The following is a 24004-nucleotide window of genomic DNA, read 5'->3' as shown; positions in this document are numbered from 1 at the left end:
CTGTTCCGAGACAGTGTGAAAAATGAGGCTACTCCATTTGTCTTGACATGGAGTTTCCAGGACACACTGTTAGGTGATACAAGCAAGTTAGCTCACCTTTCCCCCACCCCCGAATGCTCGAAACTGCCTTCAGACATCTTGGAAGACTACACGAGAAACTAATAAAAAGGATTGCCTATCTGTTGAGTAATATAATTGTTTCTGAGAAAGAGAATGTTACTGACTATATGCTGGGTCAAAGACCAAACACTGGAATTGTATGGAGAAAAATGGAGGACATGCTCACTCTACCTAACGGAGCCTAGAAGGGAAGTAGACCCAGTAGAGGCACGGCTACTGCCATCCATGCATTTTACAGTGTTCTGATTTCCAAACTGCGTGCACATCAAATATCCCCAAAGTAACAACAGTCTTTTATTAGATGGGAAAAAACTTAAGAATTTAGCTTCCCAACTTTTTCAGATAAAAGGGTTCATCTGGGAACACTGCTGAATGGTCAGCCGAAGAGCTCCCCCAGATAGAAAACAAAGTCACCCACCACTCACAGCACCACCACCTCTTCGCAGGGCCCAAGAAAACAGCCTGGGTGGGGAGAGCTGTACATGGCCTAAAAAGGCTGGGAGACCATGTGGGGCTGCTAGGACGGAGGGACAGAGGGGAATATAAACAGTGTGACACAGACATAGAGCAGCTCAGGTTTTACACAATCATGACAACAAAGTGAGATTGATTCAGGACTGAATTAAGCTCTTTATATTGTTTCTACTTAAAAAGGAAATGTATTGACTACAATCCTCCTCGCAGATTTATCTTGCCTGACATCAAGTGCATTCATAACCTATTTTAAATTCCAGAGGACAATGGCAGGCTTAAGAAAGTGAATAGCTGAAGGTTTTGCCAGGTCGTTTGAGACACTGAACTGAAGCTTCCCTGGCTCTTAATTGTTCAGGAAATGGGCACATTGTAGTATTTCTTTTTCTTATCAATCAACTTCCAGTTAAAAGAAGACTTGTTTGCCCAACCCGGAGGCAGGTTTCTCCGGAGTTGCTGTCTGGACCCGTTTAAGAGACTATGCATGGTGTCACTTTCTAACTACTTCCCTCCTTCCAGATAGAACTGCAGTTCCTGAGGCTCAGGCCTGAACTGTCAGCCTAGAGGGCACCTCGTCACCAGCTTCCAGACTACAGCCGGTACTAGGGCCACTGTCCTTCCTAAACCTGCTCAACCATCTCCTGCGGTGGAACCTTCACAGACTGCTCCATAATGATTCGTGGACTGCTGAACCATAAAATTTATCATCCAAACAGGGTCATTTGAAACTGGCAGGGGCACTGTTAGTAATGACACTGGGAGAAATGGTATAGGCACCCCCAGACACCCAGATGAGGCCATCCTCCTATAGAACTGTCCCAATCACTGTAGCAGAGTCTGACTTCAAGCTCCCCACCCATCTGACCCACTCCAACTTCCTGTCTTTTGCATCCTGATCATATCATAGGGTCACCACTACAGGCTACAATTGTTCCACATACCTCGGGCCTGATACCTCTGGACGTTTGCTCACTTCATTTCATCTTTCTGCCTCCACCTACTGTCAGTCTATTATATCCCCCTCTACCATCTATGTAGATCTAAATTCTAGCTTCCCTTCAAGATACAAATTACTCATTACTGCATCAAGTTAACACATGTTCATCAATTGCTTATTATGTGTCTGGCAAATGAGAAACAAAACTAAAACACTTGTACATCTCATAAAACTCGTGTGTGTGTGTGTGTGTGTGTGTGTGTGTGTGTGTGTGTGTGTGTTAGAGAGGGGGGCCTACATATGTATATGTGCATACCACTGGAGATTGACAGAGTAATGGGCCAGAACCATATTTCTCATTCCACAAGGCCATAAAATTAGAGACCCCCACCCCATAAACAAACTGAGTGAAAAATTAACATGAAAGAATCCTACTTACTTAGTCTAAAATGAGTGTGGTTTGTTGGTTTTGTAGTGTTGGGGCTCAAACCCATGGCACAAGCACCCTATACAAGCAGTCTACCACTGAACTATCCCTAGCCCTCTAGGATAGCTCTAACAGCTCTAATGGTGAGTAGTAAGGGCATTATCTTAATAAAGGAAAGAAAGTACAGCTAGCTGAGTCCAAGTTATTTCCATACTCACAGAGATGTAGCCCCATCAATTCTCAGCAGCCTGGACTGAACCCTACCCACCTGTCACCTGCTCAGCTCACGCGCAGCCCTGGGCCACACAGGCTCTCATGCCTTGCTGTAACTTTTCTTCCAAGTCTCCAACTACTACCACCATCACACCGGGCCTCCATGGAACGGGGAGGAGCCCAAACTGCACATAACCAGTCAGGTACAGCAGAAGTCCTTGAAGCTAAAGATTCTCAGACAGGCCTTCCGCTCACCTGTGCAATACATGCGAAAAATCCCAAGCCCCCAGTGGGCCGGGTTTCTTAACCTCCACATGTCCTAAGGGCAACTCTGCTCCAGGGAGTTGTCGTATACAATGGAAGACATTCAGGAACATGCTTAGTCACAATGAAATACATGCCAATGGCTCCTCCAAAACTGTAATAACCCAAAAGTCTCCAGATATTGTCCCCTAAAGTGCAACTACCCCAAGAGGGAGTCATTGAGAAACAGTAACCTCCCTAAATGTGCCATCCCATCCTGATGGGTCAAACCACCGCAATCCATAGTCCAGCAGACAGTGCGGGGGTAAAGGTAGGTGGAGTATTAGATTGAGCAGGCCCCACTCTATACTTCTGATCTTTATTCTCCCTTTCCCCTGCTCCCCTGCCTCACCTTTTTTGAGATGGGGTTTCCCTGTGTAGCCCTGGTTGTCCTGGAACAAGTTCTGTAGACCAGGTTGACCTCCAACTCAGAGATCTAGCTGCCTCTGCCCCAAGTTTAAAGGCATGCGCCACCACCGCCTGGCTATACTTTGGATCTTAAAGACCTATGTGTTGAAGTCTTAGTACCCAGCCTGCAATGCTACTGGGGAATGGTTGAATCTTTGGAGGTGAGGTCTAATGAAAGGGACAAAGGAATGTCTATGAAAAGGATACTGGACCCTAGACTGTCTTTCTGTCTCGGGCTGCCATGAGCAATTTAGCTTCTCTCTTCCTGTGCCTCCACCATCCTGTGATCCCTGGCCTTGCTGACAAGGCCACACCGTCATGGAACCCTGAGCTGAACTATGCCTTTCCTCCTTGTAAGTTTATTATCCCAGACACTTTATCCCAATGACAGGAAAGTGAGCAGCACACACAGACTGAAGGCCTGGCTCTATCTTACAAAGTCTACCATGACACAATCTCTTAATTTCAGTTCCTTTGTCTGAAAAACTATGGGGATGGGGAGGAGGGAAGTACCTACTTTACAGTGAAGCCATGGAAAGTCCAAAAATGACACACGAAGGCTGCCTTGTACAGTCAGTGTTCAATCAGTGGAAACTTCCCTTAGCCAAGCCTACAGTTTACTCTTCTATTTCTGGGGCTTTTGATCTCTCCCCTTCTTCCTAGGCGCTTTACACCTGTTCAAAGCTTCTGCTCTGAAGGAATCCTTCGGGCTGGTTCAAAGGCATCTGAGGTTAAAGTGAAGGAAACGCACCGATGCGCGCACGCAGACACACAGAGGACCTTGCAGACAACCCTTGCCCACACCAACTCTCAGGACAAAAGCTCCCATTGTTGTCTAAATACAAACCTTTCCACAGGGAGCCTTAAAATAGCTCTAAGGACCAATCTTCAGACTTCCACCTCTCATCTCCATCCTGCCCCTGACCTGGCCATATCCTCCCTCCTTTTTGTGTCCCAGTTTCCGAGCTGTAAATCACGGGTCTAGCCATGATGAGTTCTGAGTGCCCCCAGCAGCGGTAGCTGGGGTTTTGAACTATCCTGGAATGCTGCAGCCATGTTTTAGGTAAGTGCTTAACTTGGGCATGAGGTTCACAGAGGCAAGTAATTCTCTTTGCCCTACATTTCGGAGGCAGCCAGCAGAATAACAGGTATTTATTGCCACAGGAGTTGGAAATCCAAACAAAATGAAATACCACTAAGACCCTAGACAAACAGGTTCCTCCCTCCAATCCTACAGCCTTCCTTATCTGCGGCCCAGGATAATCACAGAAGCAGAAATGATGAAAGGATTATTGTCCTAATTCACTTTTTGTTGCTTGGATAGAACACCGTGACCAAATCCAGCTTGGGAAAGAAAGGCTTCCTCTGGCTTACACGTCAGAGTCCATCATGGAGGGAAGCCAAGGCAGGATTCTGAGGCAAGAATGGGAGCAGCAACCGTGGAGGAACGTTGCTTGCTGCTTCGTTTTGCCTGGCTTGCTCAGCTACCTCCTGCCCGGGGTGGCACCATCCACTGTGAGCCAGGCCCTTGACATCAACTAGCAATTAAGAAAATGCTCAACAGAGGTCAACCTGATCAAAGTAATTCTTCAGCTGAGGCTCTCTCATCCCAAGTGTGTCAGGCTAACAACCAAAATTAGCCATCACAATTATAAAAGTAAGACCAGGAAAGCGCTTGAAACAGCTAGCACACACACTGAGTATTCGGAAAGTATGCTGGGCATGGAGGCACACGCCTTTAATCCCAGCACTCCAGAGGATCTCTGAGTTTGAGGTCAGCCTGCTCTCCAGGCTAGAAAGCAAGCAAGCAAACAAGCAAACAGAAAGCATAGACTGCCTGCCTTCTTCCTGGACTCCCTACAGTAAGGCCTGCAGTACAGACCCGGCCATTCCTTCCTCTGAAAAGTCTCTCCTAGAGCTCTTTCCTTCCACTCCTCATCCTTCGAGGTTCTGCCCAAGTCCTCCTATGCCAGAAAGCCTTCTGCACAGATGTTCTCAAGATTGAGGCCATGAGTTTCCCAAGATTGGCCTTGGGGGAGGTGGCAAGTCCAGCAGGTCCTTAACCTAACAATTTCCTTTCTGCGGGCTCAGGAAGATTAACTCCTTCTCTGCTCCACCCCAGAACGCAGCACTTAATTTTCAACACTGCCATCCAATGAGGTTTACATGCCCATTATGTCAGTATCAAGAGCACCCTGAAATGTAAGATGACTCACACCTGATCGCCAGAGTGCCTCCCCTGCCTCCTGCCCATTCCAGGAGAACAAGGAAAGAGGACTATGTGGTTTCTTCTCTCACCTCCTTGGAGTGGCCCCACAAGTCTCCACCCCAGATCCTCCCCTGCCCAGAGCCCAGGACTGTGATCGCTGCAGAGTCTGAACGAAACCCAAACCCTAACAGTGACTACTGTCCCAGGCTCCGGAAAGGAAGAACTGACCCAAGGTCTCTCCATCGATTCAGAGGCGGCAGGACTGCAGTTAGAACAGCTTTCCCAGCTCTTTCAACTGCATCCTCTCCTTTTGAAACCATCTCTCTCTCCCCTCTCTTACTGGTCCTTCAAAACTCTGAGATCTCTTCGCAAGGAAGCCTGCCCTGGTCCCTAGGCGACCCCTCCACCCAGCCAGCCTCCCAGCCAGCCTCCTGCTGCCACCCTGCTGCCAGGGTCATAGAAGCGTGACCTCACCAAACCACAAAATGACCACTGTGAACATTGCCACGTCCCGTCTACCTCCAACCTTGGCATTGGCATGCATCCCAAAAATATCCAAGTGCTTCTTACCCTTGCACTTGAAACCCTCCTTACCTTTCAAAGAACAACTTAAGGCGCCTGCCCTATGAACCCCCACACCACCCCTACCGCCACCCCAGCTGTCTTGATCTCTTTGCCTAGAATGTCCTAATTGTTCTTAAGCCCATGTCCCCTCAGGTCCTCCCTGAAATCCAGGACTTTTGGTACTGACTAAGCTGGGCCTCCCATAATACCTTGAACCAAAAGGATGCCACTGAATGGCTTTCACAGTGAACTGAAACAGAATCTGTCCAGCTCTCAGGCCAGTCTGGGCTCCTGGGTAGCCTCAAGCTCCCAACATCCAAATGACCTCTTACTGTTCTTCCAAGATTGGATTTGGGCCCAGACTGAGTCAAATGACCTCTTATCATTCTTCCAAAATTAGGCTTTCTTCTTTAATTACACCTTATCTAGCCACACTCAATGTGGATTCTAATTACGTAATTACTTCAAGTCCCGGGCTTAAAAACAAAAACAAAAAGAGAAGCGTGAGCTCGATTACACAGGTAAGGAAACACACTACATATGCACACTTACATATACTGTATACCACTTTCTTGTTCACATGCAATGTTGTAGGCCAGAAAAGGGTTCTAAGTCACATTAAGATAAAAAAAATTATGCTAGGTACAGAAAAATAAGACCTTCACTGAGTGGTCTGATGAAGGTCTTAGAAAAAAAGCAACTCCTCCACCATGCGATGAAGAGAGGGACCTGTATGAGCCTGAACATGCTTGATTTGTACAGCATGGTCCCTCCTACCCTACACTGCCATCCCTTGTGAGTCTTAGATACTCCTTGTGCTGTGACCTCCAACGCACCTTTGCACAATTCGCCTCTTCCCAACTAGCCCAGGTCTGTCCTGCCCAGCCTTTCCCATCTGGCATTCTGGTATTCCACATTGCCAAACACTCCCAACCAGAGTAGAGGGCACCTAGCAGACCTTCCTTCCACCCCGCCCTCCAGCCTCATTATAGTATTTGCCCTCGCTCTACACCTTCCATACCTTGCCATTGCACACGCCAGTTACTGTCTTCTCCTGGGCCAGCTCCCACCCCTTCCTGTGTGTCCATATGTCACCCTTGCCTAGCACAGTGCTATCAGACATTGATGTTAAAATGTCTTCATTTCCCTACCTCTTCCAGAGAGCAATAGTCACCAAAGTTTCCATTAGCCATATTTATTTATGAGCTAATTATAAAATCTGCACTACTATAAATAGGAAATCCATAAATTTCTTTTAAAGAATAAACAGAATTTCAACCAACAGCCCTTTTTCCCTATACTTCGGGGATATCTTGAGAAGTCAGTTGAGGAAAGCACGGTTGTTGATTTATTATTGATGGTGGTGGTGGTGGTGGTATCATTTCTCTATTTTCTTGGGATCTTGTGTAAAACCCAAAACTTACGAAGCAATCAAATGGACTCATTTATACCACAGCGAGCAGAGCACCCTCTGTGCGCCAGACACTTGCGAGGCTGAGACGGTGACAAGACACGGCCACTCTCTTCATGGAGCCCACACACTGGTCGGATGGGCAGCCCGACAAGCCTTACCCAGTGGCTGAGACAGATGCCATGAAGAACGTTTCGTCCAGAGCTACAGAACCATGAGAGGCTAAGAAGCTGACTTAGTATGCAGGGTCAAAGGAGGTCTCCCTCCAGCGCATGATGCTACAGGTGAGGTCTGAGGATGGGCGGAGCTAAAGGGAAGGGGGAAAGAATACCTGAGGCCAAGGAGCCTTCATTGGCTGTTTAAACAGTCCATTCAAGGAATGGCTCAGCCCCACCCTAACCCCAACTTCAAGGTAAATCAGAGCAGGTAAGCTCTTGGGCACCCACAGACTTCCTACCCCATCTTTTCTGAGCAGCCCAGGAGCTCCTAAAAGACCCGGGAAAACTATGCAGGTTGTCACAGGTACAACCAATCAAAGGCTCCTGACAGGTTAATGAAGTGTTAACTATTTTACATATTCCGGCAGCAGTCTCTCTGCCTGGCCCGTGGTAAAAAGAAACGCTATATTCCCGAAATTAAAGACTCACTCAAAATAAACTTGAGAGCAGGTGCAGCCCACAAGCTCTGCGCCCTGCAGTCAAGGGTGCCCTGTCCTCCTTGAGGCTTCCTTGCAAGAGCCACAGGCCACAAAACGCCCTCTACACTGGAGCCGAGGAAGGGAAAATTATTCACAACACTGCTTCAGGTGAGCATTGAAATAGCCCAGAACTTTAATAATTAAAGATAAAACCAAGAACGTGGACTGCCATGCAGGCTGGCTGGCAGCCGTGGGGCCTCCTGCAGCAGCTGTCTTGACAAGGCACATATCTTCTATCAGTGTGCTGGGATGACTAATATTTCCCGTTCCCCAAGGGGCCTCGCCCCCTCACACCTGCCAGCGCTGGCTCACTTACGCACCAGGTCCCACAAAGCAAACATGAAATGGTCCGAAAAGGCCTACCACTGCCTTGGTCGGGGTTTGTGGGCCTGGCGATCTGATGTCCAGCAGTCACCACCAAACCGTGCGGAAGCCTGAGGCTCTCCTGGTTTCCTCCAGTGACTCTAATTTCGGTCCCTATTGGGACTTTGCTTTCTCCAGGGCCTCTATTCTCTTTGTTCCGCTTAAACACAGATCTACTCTGGCCTTAGTCTCTCTACCCAGATCTCTACTGACCAGGCCACTGGGGCAGCGATTCAGATCTCCCAGCTCCTGCTGCAGCCCTCCCTACCTCATCCCTACCCTCAAGATTCTGCCCTGTCATGGTGTGCCATGCCCACTGTCTAGGAAGCAAGGCCAAGTGCAGGAGAGCCTGCAGTGTCTGCGCTGTACTGGTCTTGGAAAGATTCCCTAAGAACAACACACTGAGGAGCTGTCCCCATTTCCAACTCTACTTGCTAAATCAAATATAAGCCTTGACCAATACCCTGTGCTCACAGGAGGCAGTCACCCAACACTGGCACTGCCCTGACTAAAGACACACTCCAAGCAAAGAAGTGCAACCTGCAAATGAATCACCTATTTGTATAACCGAGAAGGAAACTGTCCATGCGTACGGGTACCACGCAGACTCTAGGCAATAGGAGACATTGTTTAGATTCTGCACTGTATGACCTTTCATACTGGGAAACCAAGCTCAAAGGTCAGTCTACAGGCTGCTGTCAATAATCAATGCATGAGGTACCATATAAATGAGTAATAAGCATTCATATTGACCTGTGAGCAGAAGGGCAATTCCAGAATCTACTAAACACCCATTCCTATTATAGCTGCCACATATAAGCCAGAGTGCCCACCTCCTACCCAAGGAAAAAAATGGGGAGGGACTGACAGCCAGTCACAGGCTGGGCTTTCAGTAGTTAATGCTCCTGAGCGTCTTCCCCATATGAAGAATTCAGGTTATTGGAAACAGTCTCCTCACAGCTCAGTGCTGGGTCAGCCACTTACAGACATGTGCTTCAGATACGTCACTGAACGCCGCTTGCCCTTTGCTCCCAACTTGGGTGAGACATGATGCCACATCCTTCAGGCATGTCTAAAGTGCCCTTCCCGCCTGAATCTCCCCAGCTTCCACTCTGTCACAGCAAATAAAGCTATCCTCCTTCAATACCAGAAACGCACTGTTAGCTGCCTGCCAGGGGAGACAGGGGAGACCTACTCTCTTGTGCAAATGAGGAAATAAACTTATGAAGGTGGAGCCCTGCCTAACCTCTTCAACACCTGCTTAATGAAGAAATCAGACTGCAGTGGTGTTGGGGTTCATAGCCAGGGCCTACACATGCTAGGCAACTCATCTACATCCCTAACCATAATAGAGGTTTGGTTTTTTGTTGGGGAGGGGGGGTTGTTGTTGTTTCAGTTTTTGGTGTATATGTGTTTGCTGTTGGTGTGTGTGTGTTATTTATGTAACCAAAGCTAACCTAAACTGCAATCCAGTTCTGGAGTTACGGCTGTGCACTGCCCACCATCTGTAGGACACTTCCTAACTAAGTTCCATATAAAAGCATCCCTGAGACTAACATCAGAACTTTCTCTTCATTCTGTGTACACTTTAGTTAGGCCTGCTGGCAAGATGAGGCACTTATGAGAATGACATCACCAAGTCCTGAAACCCTGAAGAAGAGATCAAGCCCCCACAGCTAAATGACCCAACTTCTGTCCCTTCTCTCATCTGAACTCCTTTGGTGCGTATTTCTGTTCTAGTGTATGATGTGACCCCACTCTTCCCAGAGGACAGAGACAGAAGGAGGAACGCAGGAACAAGAGACAGGTCAGAATTAGGTGAGGCAAATCAGGAAGAATAAGACAGAAAAAGATCTAGGGTAGGAGTGACCAACTTGAGGATTCAAAGCAGCCCCTGGCTTTGAAATCTCCAGTTCTGCCCTGCTCCAGGAGGTCAATGGGTCTAGAAACACAGCTTCCCCTGACAATTTCTCTTTCCAGTCTCCAGTCTCCTATTTAGAGAAGCCTTGTGGACTTTATAACTTCTGCCCTTGTTTCATTCTCTGTAAGTGATCAGTGGGTTGAGGATGGTGCTCCCCTGCAAAAATGGTTGTCTAGGCTACGTGAGCACCACATAAAACCAAACACAAAGGCCCGCCTATAATCCCAGACCCGGGAGATAGAGACAAGAGGATCAGGAAGTTCAGGCTATCCTGGGCTACATGAGACTCTGTTTCAATACTGACTCTGACCAGTATTTATGGTGACAGCTGTGCCCAGGCCCTAACACTTGCATGACTGAATCATTTAATCCTCTTCCCTGACGTCTTCTTATTCTCACAGCTGAGGAAACTGGGTTGTTCTGGGGCTCCAGCAGGATCTAGCAGGCAGCAGAGTCAAGACCTGAACCAAGTATCCTGGGAACAGAGTCCACACTCCTACTCACGCTCTACCCCTGCATCCAGCAAGGGGAGAGCCGCGCTCAGCAAGGAGAGACCTAGTACCAGCTTAGTCCATCCAACCTCGTACCCTTAAGCAAACAACTCTCTGTGCTTCTGTTGTCTTTACTATAGAGCAAGCTAGTCACAGACATATGGTAGAGAAACTCGAGTCTTAGGGCTGCAGTACAGTCTGCCTGAAAGAACTGCCTGAAATGAGGCAAACATGCTAGCTCTGGGCTATCCACAGAATGGTCACCAAGCACAGAGAGCCACTGAACATTCAACTCGGGCACATGTGACTGAGAAACTCAATTTATTCAGGTAGTCCATTTAAATGAATTTACACAGTCACAAAGAGCTACTGGCTACCACGCTGGACAACTGGACTCCAGCCTGTAAGTGCCAGGAGAGCAGGTGTCATTCTCTTTGACACTATATTCCTAGAACCCAGTACGTTCCCTGCCGCTCAAAACTATCCACTGAGCAAATAAAAAGCAAAGCTCTTTCCAGGTGCTTCAATAATATTTCATCTCCCTTACACGTATTGATTCTCCAGCATTCCTGTCAGGAGGAGGAGAGCGTTTTCTGAAAAGGTGCCTCAGGTCTCCCCAGGCAATCTGTCAGGGAACCACCCATACCATGAAAGGTCTTCAGTGGAGCCAATCAACAGCTCAAACTTCCACTTACTAATCCTGGCACATAGCTCAAAGGTCTAGGAAAGCCAAAGGAGTTATTAAAAAGCCCTTAAGTGTTTTTAAACACTTATCTATATGTAATATCTATCTATATCTAATCTCTATATGTAACTCATTGTCATAGTTAAGATGACATCCATCTTACATGATAACAATGTGGGGCTCATTGAAAAAGTCCACGACTACAACTCTAGAGGCTAGAGTCCTCTCAGGTCAGGGCTGCCATCCTGAACCCCTATCTCCACCGACCTTAGTATCAACACATCTGAACTTCTCAGCGGCATGAGTGGCCAGGAAATGAGCAGCAGGACCCCAACATGGAGACCTTTTCTCTGAGAAAACCCTGTAGATTCTGGCAGACGGACTTGTTTTCATATTATCTCAAGAACCCTTGGTGGAAAAATCAAGTTACTCTGAATCTCCCATGTGCCAAGGACTGTGAAAGACATCAAAGATGAAAAGATGACTATAAAACCTTCCTACAAGGCAGCCACGGTCTAGAAAGAGTAAGAGATAAGATATACGAAGGACTTGCTCTATAAGACATGGAGTTAAGCTTTAGAGAAAGACATAGAGCTTATGATATAACACAAGAGTTGAACATGCAAAACACTACATGACTGCCCAAGCAATGATCTCTGGAAGAATCCTAATACTGTGCTGTCTTGGTTTGGGATTCTACTGCTGTAATGAAACACCATGACCATAAGACAAGCCGGGGAGGTAAGGGTTTGCTTGACTTACATTTATGACAGCCCATCACTGAAAGAAGTTGGAGCAAAAATTCAAACAGGGCAGGAATCTGGAGGCAAAAGATGCAGAGTGCACAGGCCATAAAGAAGTGCCACTTACTGGCTTGCTCCTCCTGTCTTGCTCAGCCTGCTTTCTTATAGAACCCAGGATCACCAGCCTGAGGATAGAACCACCCACAATGGGCGGTCCCCTCCCCCCATGAATCACTAATTAAGAAAATGCCCTGCAGGACTAACAACAGCCTGATCTTATGAGGCATTTTCTTTTCTTATCTACCCCTTCCCCACCCTACCCTGTCTTCCCCTGCCACAAGACCAGGCTTTGGCTGCCCAGGAGCTCACTTTGTAGACCAGGCTGCCTGAACTCACAGAGATCCGTCTGTCTCTGCCTCTCAAGTGCTAGGATTAAAGGTGTAGCAGTCACCACCACAGCCTGGCCTGAAGGCATTTTCTTAACTCCCTCCTCTCAGATGACTTTAGCTTGTGACAAGCTAGCGTCAAACTATCCAGCACACGGGCTTTGCACCAGCAGCTCCTCAGCACTGAGAACTAAGCCAACACCTGACCAAGCGGGATGAGTCAACTGAGACCCAGATAGCATAATAGATTCTCAAGGTAATTCATGTTGTTACTTATAGGGCAAAATACAGCTCCTGAGCCTCACCATTCATGATGCCAACATTCCACGACCGTGTTTCATGGTACTTTTCTTTCTATATCATGTGAGAACAGGCAGTATCTGCTGCCTATGATTACATCTATTGCAAAATAAACCATGATTTATTTTTGTAAAATTACATCTTTGGGTCTGTCTGGAAGTCTAATGCCTACTGTATTTTCAAAAAAAAAAATACATTCAATTGTTTAGCAACCATCTTAGGCCTGGGGTTACATCAGAGTGGAAGAGCACTTGCTAGCATACCCAAAGCCCTTGGTTCACAGCACCACAAAGGTGTGTGTAGGTGGGTATCTCTTGGGCATATACTCAGTATCAGGTAGCATAAGTTTAGCAGCTTGGCTAAAGAGATGAAATAAATTTCTGATAAAATAAAAAAGCCGAACATTTTGTCCTCTATCCTCTCCTCAAATACCACTAAAAGAACAAAAGAGAAGCTTGTTTCTAAATGAAAGAAAATAACGGCACCACCCAAGCTATGCCAGCAGAACTCGGAGAGACATAGTTGATCACCACACAGCAGCTGACTTGGGATCAGCTTTGTCTACTCTAAGTGCCAGCTGGGAAAGGAACCACTAAACAAGTGGCCAACCCCTGGCAGAGAACCTGAGGAGTGCTGGGGAACTAGGGCCATCAGTGATTGGAAGGGTAGAAGCAGGACAGGGCTACAGAACAAAGCTTACTTTCTGAAAGTTCATACAAGGAGCAGTCAGACCCAGGTTCCCTTCTTGAAGCTACTCAGGTGGTACTGTCAGTCAGCAGAGGACTCAGACCCAGCAAAGGGAGGCATCTCTTAGATGACAGTGCGATTGAGTAAAAGCCTTCAGAGCAAACAAGATAACTATAGCCCACTCCACCCGATACACACACACACACACACACACACCAGAGAGAGAGAGCAGGCTGAACCCTCTACACAAAAACCTTCAGTAGGAAAGCCCCAGAAATATCTATTGCTACCTAAGTTATTTGTGGAAATAAATAAAAAGATTCTCTAAGGGATGACCCCACAAGGAAATTAACAGGCCCCTCTATGTCCCACAGATGCCTGTCCATCTTAAAATATAAATGAACAAGCAAGGATCAGCAAACATGGGAAGATGGCTCCAATGGGAAACACTGCAACCAAAAAAAGCAGAAACAGGGACTTGGAAGAAACAAAGACGTTGCAAAGATCAGCAGAAATTTTCCGAAAGCAATCAAAAGTAAAAATAAAGAAGCCAGACATTTGAAGAACATCTGTAATGCCAGCAAGGAGACAGGCTGGTGGATCTGGAGTTCAAGTCCAGCCTAGAACATGGAGGGAAGGGAGGGGGAAGAAGAGGGAAAGGGAGGGCAATGTTGCAAGAACTAAGGTAGTCTTAGGAAATAAAACATGTACACATATGTCATGTAAAACCATGAATATAGATATTTAAGAACTGAAAAGGGTTGAAGATACAGATACTCCTCAAAATACAAATGTAATAAAAAAAGAAAATGAGAAATTGAAGCTTTTTAAATTATGAACTCAATCTAGGAAGTCTACTAGCGGGACTTCCAAAGACAAAATACAGGAAAATAAAAAAAAAGAAACTGAATATTCATATGTAGGAAATTTTTCAGACTTTGAAGGAGGTAAGCCTTCACCAAAATAACAAAGTGCAGCCTCCTATCTTGTCCTGTGGATCTGAGCCTGGAGCTCATTATGCATCTGAAGATGGCCTTGCATTCCTGATCCCCAGGGCTTTCAAGTGTTGAGATTACAAGTATGAGCTATCACACCTGGCCTAGACCAAAAATGTTTAAAACAAGGAAGTTCCAAATACAGGAAATGAGAAAACATCCTAAATATTAATAAGGTCCCCATAATGATCAAAAATAAGAATAGTATACTAATTTTCAGCCTCAATATTGGCACCCTTTAATTCTGTAATGGAGGTGTCAGGTGTGGTGGCATACATCTTTAATCCCAACACTGTTGTGGGGGGGGGGCAGAAAAAGGCTGGTGGGGGGTTTGTGACAGAATAAAAACCAACACATGAGAACACATAGATGTTTTTAAACTGCTGTCTAAGGCTTTGGGGGTTAAAAAAAACTAACTTGAAGAGGTAAGGCCATTAAGTCAGTAAATTACATAAGATAGTGTCATTAAAGTATATTACAAGGCTCAACCATAAAAACTGTTTGCTCAGTCAAACAATACAAGTATTAAGTACCAATGTAACTAAAACCTGTGATGTTGCCATATGGAAAGGATGGGAAAGAAAAGCTGGGGAGAAATATTATCAGGAGAATTAAACAGTATCAGGAAAAATAATAAAGGGTATAAAGTAACTATAATGGAAAAAATGATTGCCCCTCAAAGGTGTCCAGATCCTAAGCTCCATACTAGGAACATGTTTAGTTATGTGGCAAAGGGGAACGGAGGCTGCAAACGGAGTCAAGACTGGTACTTAGGGGGCTGGAGGGATGGCTCGCCAGTTAAGCACACTTAATGCTCTTTCAAAATAACCAAAGTTCAGTCCCCAGCATGCATATCAGACAGCTTAGAACTGCCTATAACTGTTATTCCAGGGAATCCCAACACCCTCTTCTGGCCCCTGTAGGCACCTGCACACACATGTGCATCCACAGAAACTAACATGGAGCAGGGACCGGGGGGGGGGGGGGGGGGGGAGGACGAGGACAGGGATGATAAATAAATAAAGGGAAAGAAGAAATTTATATTTTTAAAAATTGCTAACCAACTGGTGCTAAAATGGGAGACTGTCCTAGATTATCCAGGCAGCCCACAATAATTACCAAGCTCCTTAAAGGCAGAGAGGGAAACAGACAGCAATGAGACAGTACCCATCATAGCCAAGCAATGGCAGAATGGCTCAGACATCACTGGCACTGGCTGGACTGGCTAGTTTTATGTCAATTTGACATGAGCAAAGTCATCTGAGAAAAGGGAAACTCAATTAAGAAAATCTCTCCAAGGCAGTGTGGGTACACATATTTAACTCCAGCACTCTCAGGAGGCAGAGGCAGGCACATCTCTGAGTTCAAGGCCAGTTTGATCTACAGAGTGAGTTCCACAACAGTCAGCAATACACAGAAAAACTCTATCTCAAAAAAGAACAAAAATCCCTCCATAAGATCAGGCTATAGTTAAGCCTGTAGGGCATTGTCTTAAATAGTGATTGAAGTGGGAGGACCCAGCCCATTGTAGATGGGACCATCCCTAGGCTGGTGGTCCTGAGCTCTATAAGAAAGTAGGCTGAGCAAATCATGGGGAGCAAGCCAATAAGCAGCACCCCTCCAGGGCCTCTGCATCAGCTTCCAGGTTCCCTGTTTGAGTTCCTGTCCTGACTTCCTTCAGTGATGAACAATGAGGAAACATAAGGCAAATAAAGTCTTTCATCCCAACTGGCCTTTTGGTCATGGTGTTTCACTGCAGCAATAGAAATCCTAAGACATGGGCTTTGAAGACGAGGAAGACAGGTTTGAGTAGAGAATGCAGGCAGCTTCTGAAAGATGGCATCAGTGGGCAAACAGACTCTTCTCACAGTAAGCACAGTCCTGCTAGTACCGTGATTTTAACTCTGTGAGACCTCAGATTCCTAAAAGAAGCTAACACAAGCCTGGGTTGCTGAACATCACTGAGTTTATGGCGCTTTGTTCCCGCAGCAAAGGAAAACCCTACACAGTGGCTGACTCTAGGGAATGGGTTACCAGGATGATACTGCCTTCTTTATAAACCTTCACGTTTCTTGTAGTTAATACTGCAGTGTGTATGTGTGTGTGTTTGTGTGTGTGTGTGTGTGTAAAACGCTTAGATACAAACTCCACGCTTAGATACAAAGACCACTGGAGAGGGAACAAATCTTAGCGTCAGAAGAGTCCAGCCTTGAGGATGTAGGAGAACCAGCAGGTAAGGCTGGAGGGTAGTTCTGAACAACAGGTTTGAGTCTGCCCTACTCCCGGCTTCTCCAGCTGGGTTATAGACTACTGTGAGCACTTGGAGCAAGCTCAAGATAAACAGAGCATTTTCCTGGTCCATCAGTTGTATTCAACAGCAAAGCAATTTAAATATGTTTACACTAAAAATAGCACAGATGTTATAGAGTTGAACGTAAAATTCAGGCAGATTTCTAGTAGAAAAACTGGAGACTTCAAAGTACTTTCTTGCTTTTGAGGATCCCTTTAGATATTGAAGTGCCTGACGACTGAACCCCAAGACTCTCAATTTTGGAGCTGGAGAAATGACTCAGTAATTAAGAGGGCTTCCCAGTCTTGCAGAGGACCTAAGTTCAATTCCCAGCACCCATGTTAGTTGACTCACAACTGCCTATAACTCCAGCTCCCAGGGATCTGACGCCCTCTCCTGGCCTCCAAGGGTATCTGCAGACACATGTACATACACAGAGACACACACATAGAGATACACATATAATAAAATAAATGAAATGTTTAAAAGACTCGGTCTTACAGAAGGACATTATGATGCTCACCAACACACTTCCATCGCAACATCTAGAATTTCCCACCAGCAACCTGCTGGTGTGTGGCTTTGCCCAAGATGGGCACAGGATACCCCTGAGTTCGACCCAACATTCATGGGAAAGGTGATAGTATCTTATTCTTTTCTAAAGGGTTCTGCATCCTGCTATATCCAGTAGGGTTGGTGTAGCCTGGGAAACACAAAACCATCAGACTAAATTCTCCCTGGACGGACTCTCTTGGCAGTAGCCTGCCAGCTTCCTACCCCTAAGTATTACCAGACTCATATCCACCACCAGCACCCGTCCAGTCTAAGCCTTCTTATAAAACACATTAATGATAATTCTGCCATTGAAGGAAGTCAAGAAACAGGATACATCTCTTGGGACAGGGTGTCCCTGGTGGCTCACAATATAAGGGTGGAAACTCTTTCTACTATTGTAGCTGGTTTTGTTTTTAAAACAATAACCACATGACAGAGACCCTGGGGGAATTTTTTTTTTTCTAGAAAGAGCCACTACTGACCACAGACAAGAAGGGGGAGAGGAAAATCAATGGAAGGCCACACAGAAATAAAAAGCAGTTTAATTAGGTTTGCTTTTTGTTTTGTGTGTAATATATATATACATTCCAAAAGACTAAACTGCTTTTAAATTAAGAACAGAGAACATAAAATTTTAATGAGACAATAATACATTAAAACACACTACAAAGATATATTACTAAGAGGATGAGGGGAGAGAGCAGGAAGAAGGACACAACAGGAAAGGAGAAAAAGGAAAAGGATGGAGGAAGGAGATGCAGGGGGAAAAAGCCTGGAAAGCAACAAGGTACAGGGTCTCACAATGTGCCTGAAGCAGGAGTGACTGAAAAAGCCACGGGAAGATTTCCTAGCACCTGAGAGCTGGCCAGAGGAAGACCTGCTACTCATGGCTGGTGGCTTGGGCCTCAGACTTCAAAGTATTACCATCTTTTATTCTTGCCTTTGAATGGTTAATGCTCTGGTTATCCACTGCTCACTGCCCTTTAATTGCTCACTGGAACACTGTGACGCTTAGCACAGCAAAGGTGGCAGGCCAGAGCCTTCCCACCTCCCGAAGATGAGCCACAAGTCAGGAGCTCAGTTGTCTCCAAGTCACTCCCCTGAAAAGGCAGTACATGAAATAAATGCTCTCTCATAAAATGTACGGAAGTCAGAGGAAAAAATGCTGCCTGCACTAAAAAGAGATTCAGTCCCTGGAAAACTTTAGTTTTGTGCTGAAAGAAGAAAAAAAAAAAACCACACACACATCAAAAAGAAACTGGAATTTCAGCAGAACTGGACCCAAGTTCAGCTCTCCCCAGCACCTCTAGCAGCGCACCTGACTCTGCGCGTGTTTAAGTTCTGCCTGCTCTGGCTAAAGGTCTTGCTAGGCTCTGAACCGAGCAGCTTCAAACTCATTCTACAATCAGAGAGTCAGCAGGGAGAGTCTAAGATAAGATCAGCATTCAACACCTCCTCAGCACCACACACACATACATACATATACACACATAGACATACACACACATACAAACATATACACACATTCACACACACATGTGTACATATACACACATACATATACATGCATGTGCACATACGTGCGTGCGCACGTACACACACACACACACACACACACACACACAGCTAAGCAAAGGGGCTCTTACTTCATTCTCCACGCCAAGGACACAAAGGCTTGGCTCCAAAGGCTGAAGCTCTGGCTTTCCTCTTCATCTCTTGTTTCCTCCTCCTCACTCTTCTCCCTCCCTTCTTCGGCTCTTCTCACAAAAGGGAGAGTTTCCCTCCAGAGCATAAGACCCAGACTCACATCCCCATCTGCATCTTGCTAGCTGTGACCTCAGACAAACGGTCAAGCCTCCCAACACTCACTCCTCACAGTGAAGGCTGTTGAATGGAGCAATCATAGGGGGAGGTCCCCTCCCCATGTTCCCAACATTTAAATGTTCACCTGTGCAATCATAAATAAAACATAGATGGGGAGAGAATGAATTACAGAAACGCCCTTTCCTCAGCAATCTGCCGTCCCGTCCAACCCTCCCCCACACGCCAACTCACTCTGAGGCCTGTGTCTCTCACTCGGGATCATTCTGAATTATTTACGTACTCTAAAACCACATGAATCGTACCAATCAAGAAAAAGGTAGTCTGAATCCAACATAAGCCCGAGCTTTAAAGTGCTTTTTTAGTCCTGTTGCTAAATCCTGAGAATTTAACATCCAACCAGCAAATAGGAAAGGATCTAAAATCGCCATCACAAAATGTACTTGTGAATTTAAATTACGCAGTGCCATGGGGAACCCTAGAAAGTCATTGCTCTAAAGCCACCCGCTTTCCCAAGAACACAGAATAAAGCACAAATCCAAGGCACAGAGGGTGCTGGCCAGAGAGAGCCAAAGCTGGCTGTGCCGGTTCTGGTCCAAGCTCTTCCACCAAATCTTTATTTCTTTTTCTTTGGGTCATCCATTCCTCCTTCAAAGACAGAGTAGTTAAATCCTAAATTGCCAGTGGGTGCTCTCTGCTTCCACAGTCAGAGAACAGTCCAGAGAGAGTAGAGCTGGGGTGACCAGGTCATTCCCAGTGCCACACAGACAAAGCCCTCTTCTCTGGGCCCTATCCTTCCTCACTCTGCTATCTGCACCCCACTCTATTTCGGAGAAGAAAAAGAAGAGCTGAACGGGTCTTTGTTCTGCCAGGAAGAAGCAATTTTCTTTTCTTCTTTGCCATCATTCCAACCCCATCCTAATAATTCCAATCTCTTCAAAAAGTTTACAGAAACTCTATCGCTATACAAATAAAAGCAGGTAAGAGGAAGACAGTCCACAAAGGGGGCAGGGGATAAGGGGGGTTCCACAGATGAGGATGGTGGTCCTTCACCCCACAGGGTCAAAAGCATTTCATTTCAGTTACTAATTACCTGGAGAGAAGTCACCAGACAGTTATCACAGGGTCTCAAGCTGAGGAAATATACCATCTTTGACACCCCCCCTAAGAACTAACCCTTCCGTAACCTCCAAAGATGACCTGAGGAAGAGTGACCCAAAAGACCACCTTTTTCCCCTCAGACTCAAGAAGGAGACCACAGGGTAGGGCTGGCATGAAGTTATTTAAGGCAGTAGCAGGAGGGTGGGGCAGAAAACTGTTGGCAGTATCTTGCTTCTCCACCCCTCCCCCTCAGTCACACACACACACACACACACACACACACACACCTCTCCCTCTGTAGACATCTCACTCCCCAAAGGCTGAAGCTACAGAAATCTGTGGTCTTCTGTCATTGACACGGCTGTTCACTTCTGCTGTCCACCCCACTTTTAATCCACCCTTCAGTCACCACCAAGCTATCTTTCCAACCAAAAACACACACTCAAACCTAAACAGAGGCATTCAAAAATCAAAGAAACATGTGGTCAGACAAGCCATTCCTGGCCTTCACCTAGGAAAGAAAAGGGCGCACCAGTATGGGGGTGAGGAGGGGCTGAAGGGTGGGGAGAAGCAGTCAGAGGCCTAACATGCCAGCCAGGTTCTATGATGTCTCTAGATGGACCTCCCACCTACTGACAGTGAAATCAATTTGAGCCATTTCTGTAGGCTGGCCCGGTGACAGCAAGGGCATCCCAGAGCTCAGCGATTCAAACAAAAATCTAAAGGCTCATCCAGAACATGCCAGGGAAAACCCTCGGACTGGATGAAATGAGCCCGCTCAGAGGAATCCCTCCTGCTTTTATGTAGCAAGGCATAATAAATTCTGTCAGCCCGAAAAAAAGCATGCTCTGATGAATTTCTAAGCCGTAGTACGACAAGCTGAGGCATCGGGATACAGAATTCGACAGCACATCGCCCTTCAAAGGACCATAATGACTTTAAGACTCTTTTTCCTTCTATCTTGAATGTCACTACCACTTATCAGGAAAACCACGCTGGAAAGCCGGGAAGGACTGCCGGGGAAATAGGAGAATGGAGTAGCTTTCTGTCCCTTTGGCAATGGGCTGCCTAGCGAGAGAGAAGCTGTCATCTACTGGAAGGATGAAGAGGCCTGGGCGGTGAGTTGAAGTACCTTATCCCCGGACACACACCCACCACCACATGCGGGTACAGGCGGGTATGGGCCAGCATCGGAGTCCTTGCGCCCATCCCGCCGCCCTCGGCTTTGGAGATGGGGCGCGGGGGCGGGGGGGCGGTGGTGCTGATGAATGAACACACCTGAGATGCCTCCATCCCGTCGCTCTCTCCCTCCTTCCTCCTCTGACCATCGCAGAGGAGACCCTCGGTAGTTTCACTTTCCAGCACAAACCCACCCGAGATCTCCTGTCTCCATCCACCCACACTGCAGCCAGCCTGAAGCGGGCGGACATTCCCTCCTATCAGAGGCCATGATCGCACTTACCTCCACCTACCCAAACCGAAAAGGCATAAAGAAATCTGGAATCCCCCAAGCTCCCTGCGTCCTAGCAACTTTCCTTGAAGGGATGAAGCGGGGTGGAGGGAACACACGGAGCAGCCCGAAGGCACGGCTCGGCAGAGGTCCCCGGTGGCCACCCGGGATGCTCTGGGGGAGGGGGCCCCCCCAGGTCCCTCTAACAGCTGGCCCTTTAAAAGCACCTCCTTCGCGCGCGCGGAACAAAGGCGCCGCTCCGGGGGCCCGCTGCGCCCGCCCGGGAGCCACCTCCGGAGAGCGCAGCCGCCGCCCGCTTACCTCGCGGGTCTCCGGCGAGGGCTGCGCGCGTCCAGCCCGGCTCGCGCTCCACGCTGCAGTCAGCCCCGCTCTGTTTTTCTGCTACTCCGAGCTGACTTCACCGACACTCCGCGGCCGGCCAATGGGCGGCGGCGGCCAGCCCCTCATTAGCATGCCCTGGAACCGTCCACTCCGGCAGCGCCCAGGGGGCGGGGCCTGGCCGGGCCGTGACAGGAAGGGGCGTGTGCGCCAATGAGGAGGCGAGGAAGAGCCCGCCGCCAAGTCTGCGTCCCTGGGAGCGGAGCGCGCGCCCGCGGATACTCCGGGGAACGCGCGCGCGCACCCGCTAACCCTTTCAACCCTGAGCTGGGCGCGAGTGCGTCCTGACTCCCGGTCTTGTGGCCTCCCTAAGGGTTCGCCCCCAGAGAGCTTGAAAGGAACAGTAAGCATAAACCAGCAGCCAGTGTGTCCTGGCTATATATAAATTCTTAAACCCTGTACCCTTTTGACGATCTGTAAAATGGCACAATAGTTATTCTTTGCTGGAATGTAACTATTCACATGGTTAACATATGTAAGACATTTAGATCCATCAAATCTAGCTCATGACACTGCCACTCTGGTTATATTCTACCAGACAAGTGTCTAATGCTTCCTTTTTTTTTTTTTTTTCATTTGATCTTCACAGCCTTGTGAGAGAGACCCTATTACTAATTTCTCTTTTTTAATTTTTTTTAGATGCTCATGTATTCTAGGGTGGTCTCAAACCCACTGTGTAACCAAGGATGACCCTGAACTTCTCATCTTCCTACCTCCACCCCCTGAACGCTAAGATTACAGGTATGCCACCACATACACACCCCAGGCCATCCTCCTGACTCAGCCTCTGGGATTACAGGCTGCGCTACTCTGATTGACTGGCACTGAGATTTTATTCTTGCAACCTATATTCAAGGCTCAGTGGGCATGAATGCATTAACCCCAGGGGTTACTGAAAAGGACCCTCCCCTTAAGAAGCTAACATTTGAGGGAGGGCAAATAAACCAGATCATCTGTAAATGAACGAGAGTGAGAAACAAGCTTGGGCAAGGACAGGCATGTGTGCAGTTTTGCCCTTATGCTTACTGCCTTATGACCTTCCCCAGTTCCCTACAGAATAGCAGAAAGGAATGGGGTGGAGAGATTGTTGGGCAGGTTCAGTGAACCAGCAAGAAATAGTCTGGAACTTGGTTCTTCCATGACCAGCTTCCCAACATCCCAAGGACATCCTTCAAGGTAGGTGTCCTAGTCAGGGTTTATATTGCTGTGACCAAAAAAAAAAAAAAAATCAAAGCAACGTGGGGAGGAAAGGGTTTATTTGGCTTACATTTCCATATCATAGTTCCTCATTGAAATAACTCAGGACAGGCACTCAAGCAGGGCAGGAACCTGGAGGCAGGAGCTGTTGCAGAGGCTGCTTACTAGCTTGCTCCTTGTGGCTTGCTCCCTGTGGCTTGCTCAACCTGCTTTCTTGTAGAACCCAGGACCACCAGCCCAGGATGGCCCCACCCACAATGGGCTGGGCCTCCCCTATCAATCAGGAAGAAAATGCCCTACATGCCTGCCCATGGCCCCATATTATGGAGGTATTCTCTTAACTGAAATTCCCTCTTTCACATGACTTTAGCTTGTGTCAGGTTGATGTGAAACTTTCCAACACAGTAAGATAGTCACCCTTCAGGCTGAGCACAACTAATTCTTTTCAGCTGCCTTTGGCAAGAATCTTCAGCCCAAGCATGTTCTCAGTTAGCAGGGCTGTGTGGTGGGGTAAGGATAGGCCTTGATGACTGCACCAGCGAGGGGATCCCCATCTGTGAAGGTTCTGAGATCAGGGAACAGTGACAAGTCCTTGCTGAGCATCTGCTGTCCTGAACTGTGTTGTCTGTTAACTTATACTACAGTCTGGACAAATAGCTCTCGGGTCTGTAAAGCAACAGAACAGTATTCGTTTGCCTGTCTGGTCTGCTGTGCACTGCTGTACTTGTGCTAAGAGCTTTATGTGCACTGGTACATACCAAGCAACAAACCTGGGGAGGTAGGAAATAAAAGGCAGAGAAACTGAGTCTAGCTACCTGCCAAATCCAGGTAACAGGATTTAGAATAGGAAAAAAAAATAA

At 47.1% G+C, this 24004-nt stretch overlaps 1 protein-coding gene across 47 annotated transcripts in view; it reads right to left on the bottom strand.

The window, feature by feature from the left end:
- Sorbs1 (sorbin and SH3 domain containing 1) overlaps positions 1-22022 on the bottom strand; it is a 223454-nt gene extending 201432 nt beyond the window's left edge. For 25 of the 47 annotated variants that reach the window (XM_085693866.2, XM_085693879.2, XM_085693861.2 and 22 more), the window contains exon 1: positions 21870-22021. The gene's annotated coding sequence lies outside the window, so the exon portion shown is untranslated. Of the gene's footprint in view, positions 1-5861; positions 5952-20090; positions 20230-21560; positions 21727-21869 lie in introns of those variants that run through there. The other 22 variants (XM_085693896.2, XM_085693900.2, XM_087907899.1 and 19 more) reach the window with 7 other exon arrangements.
- Positions 22023-24004: the final 1982 nt, after the last annotated feature.

This window comes from Myodes glareolus, chromosome 7 (assembly GCF_982192425.1).
Source record: "Myodes glareolus chromosome 7, mMyoGla1.1, whole genome shotgun sequence".
Classification (NCBI taxonomy): domain Eukaryota; kingdom Metazoa; phylum Chordata; class Mammalia; order Rodentia; family Cricetidae; genus Myodes; species Myodes glareolus.
Note: the sequence above shows the minus strand (reverse complement) of the source record. Positions and strands in the feature narration are given on the sequence as shown.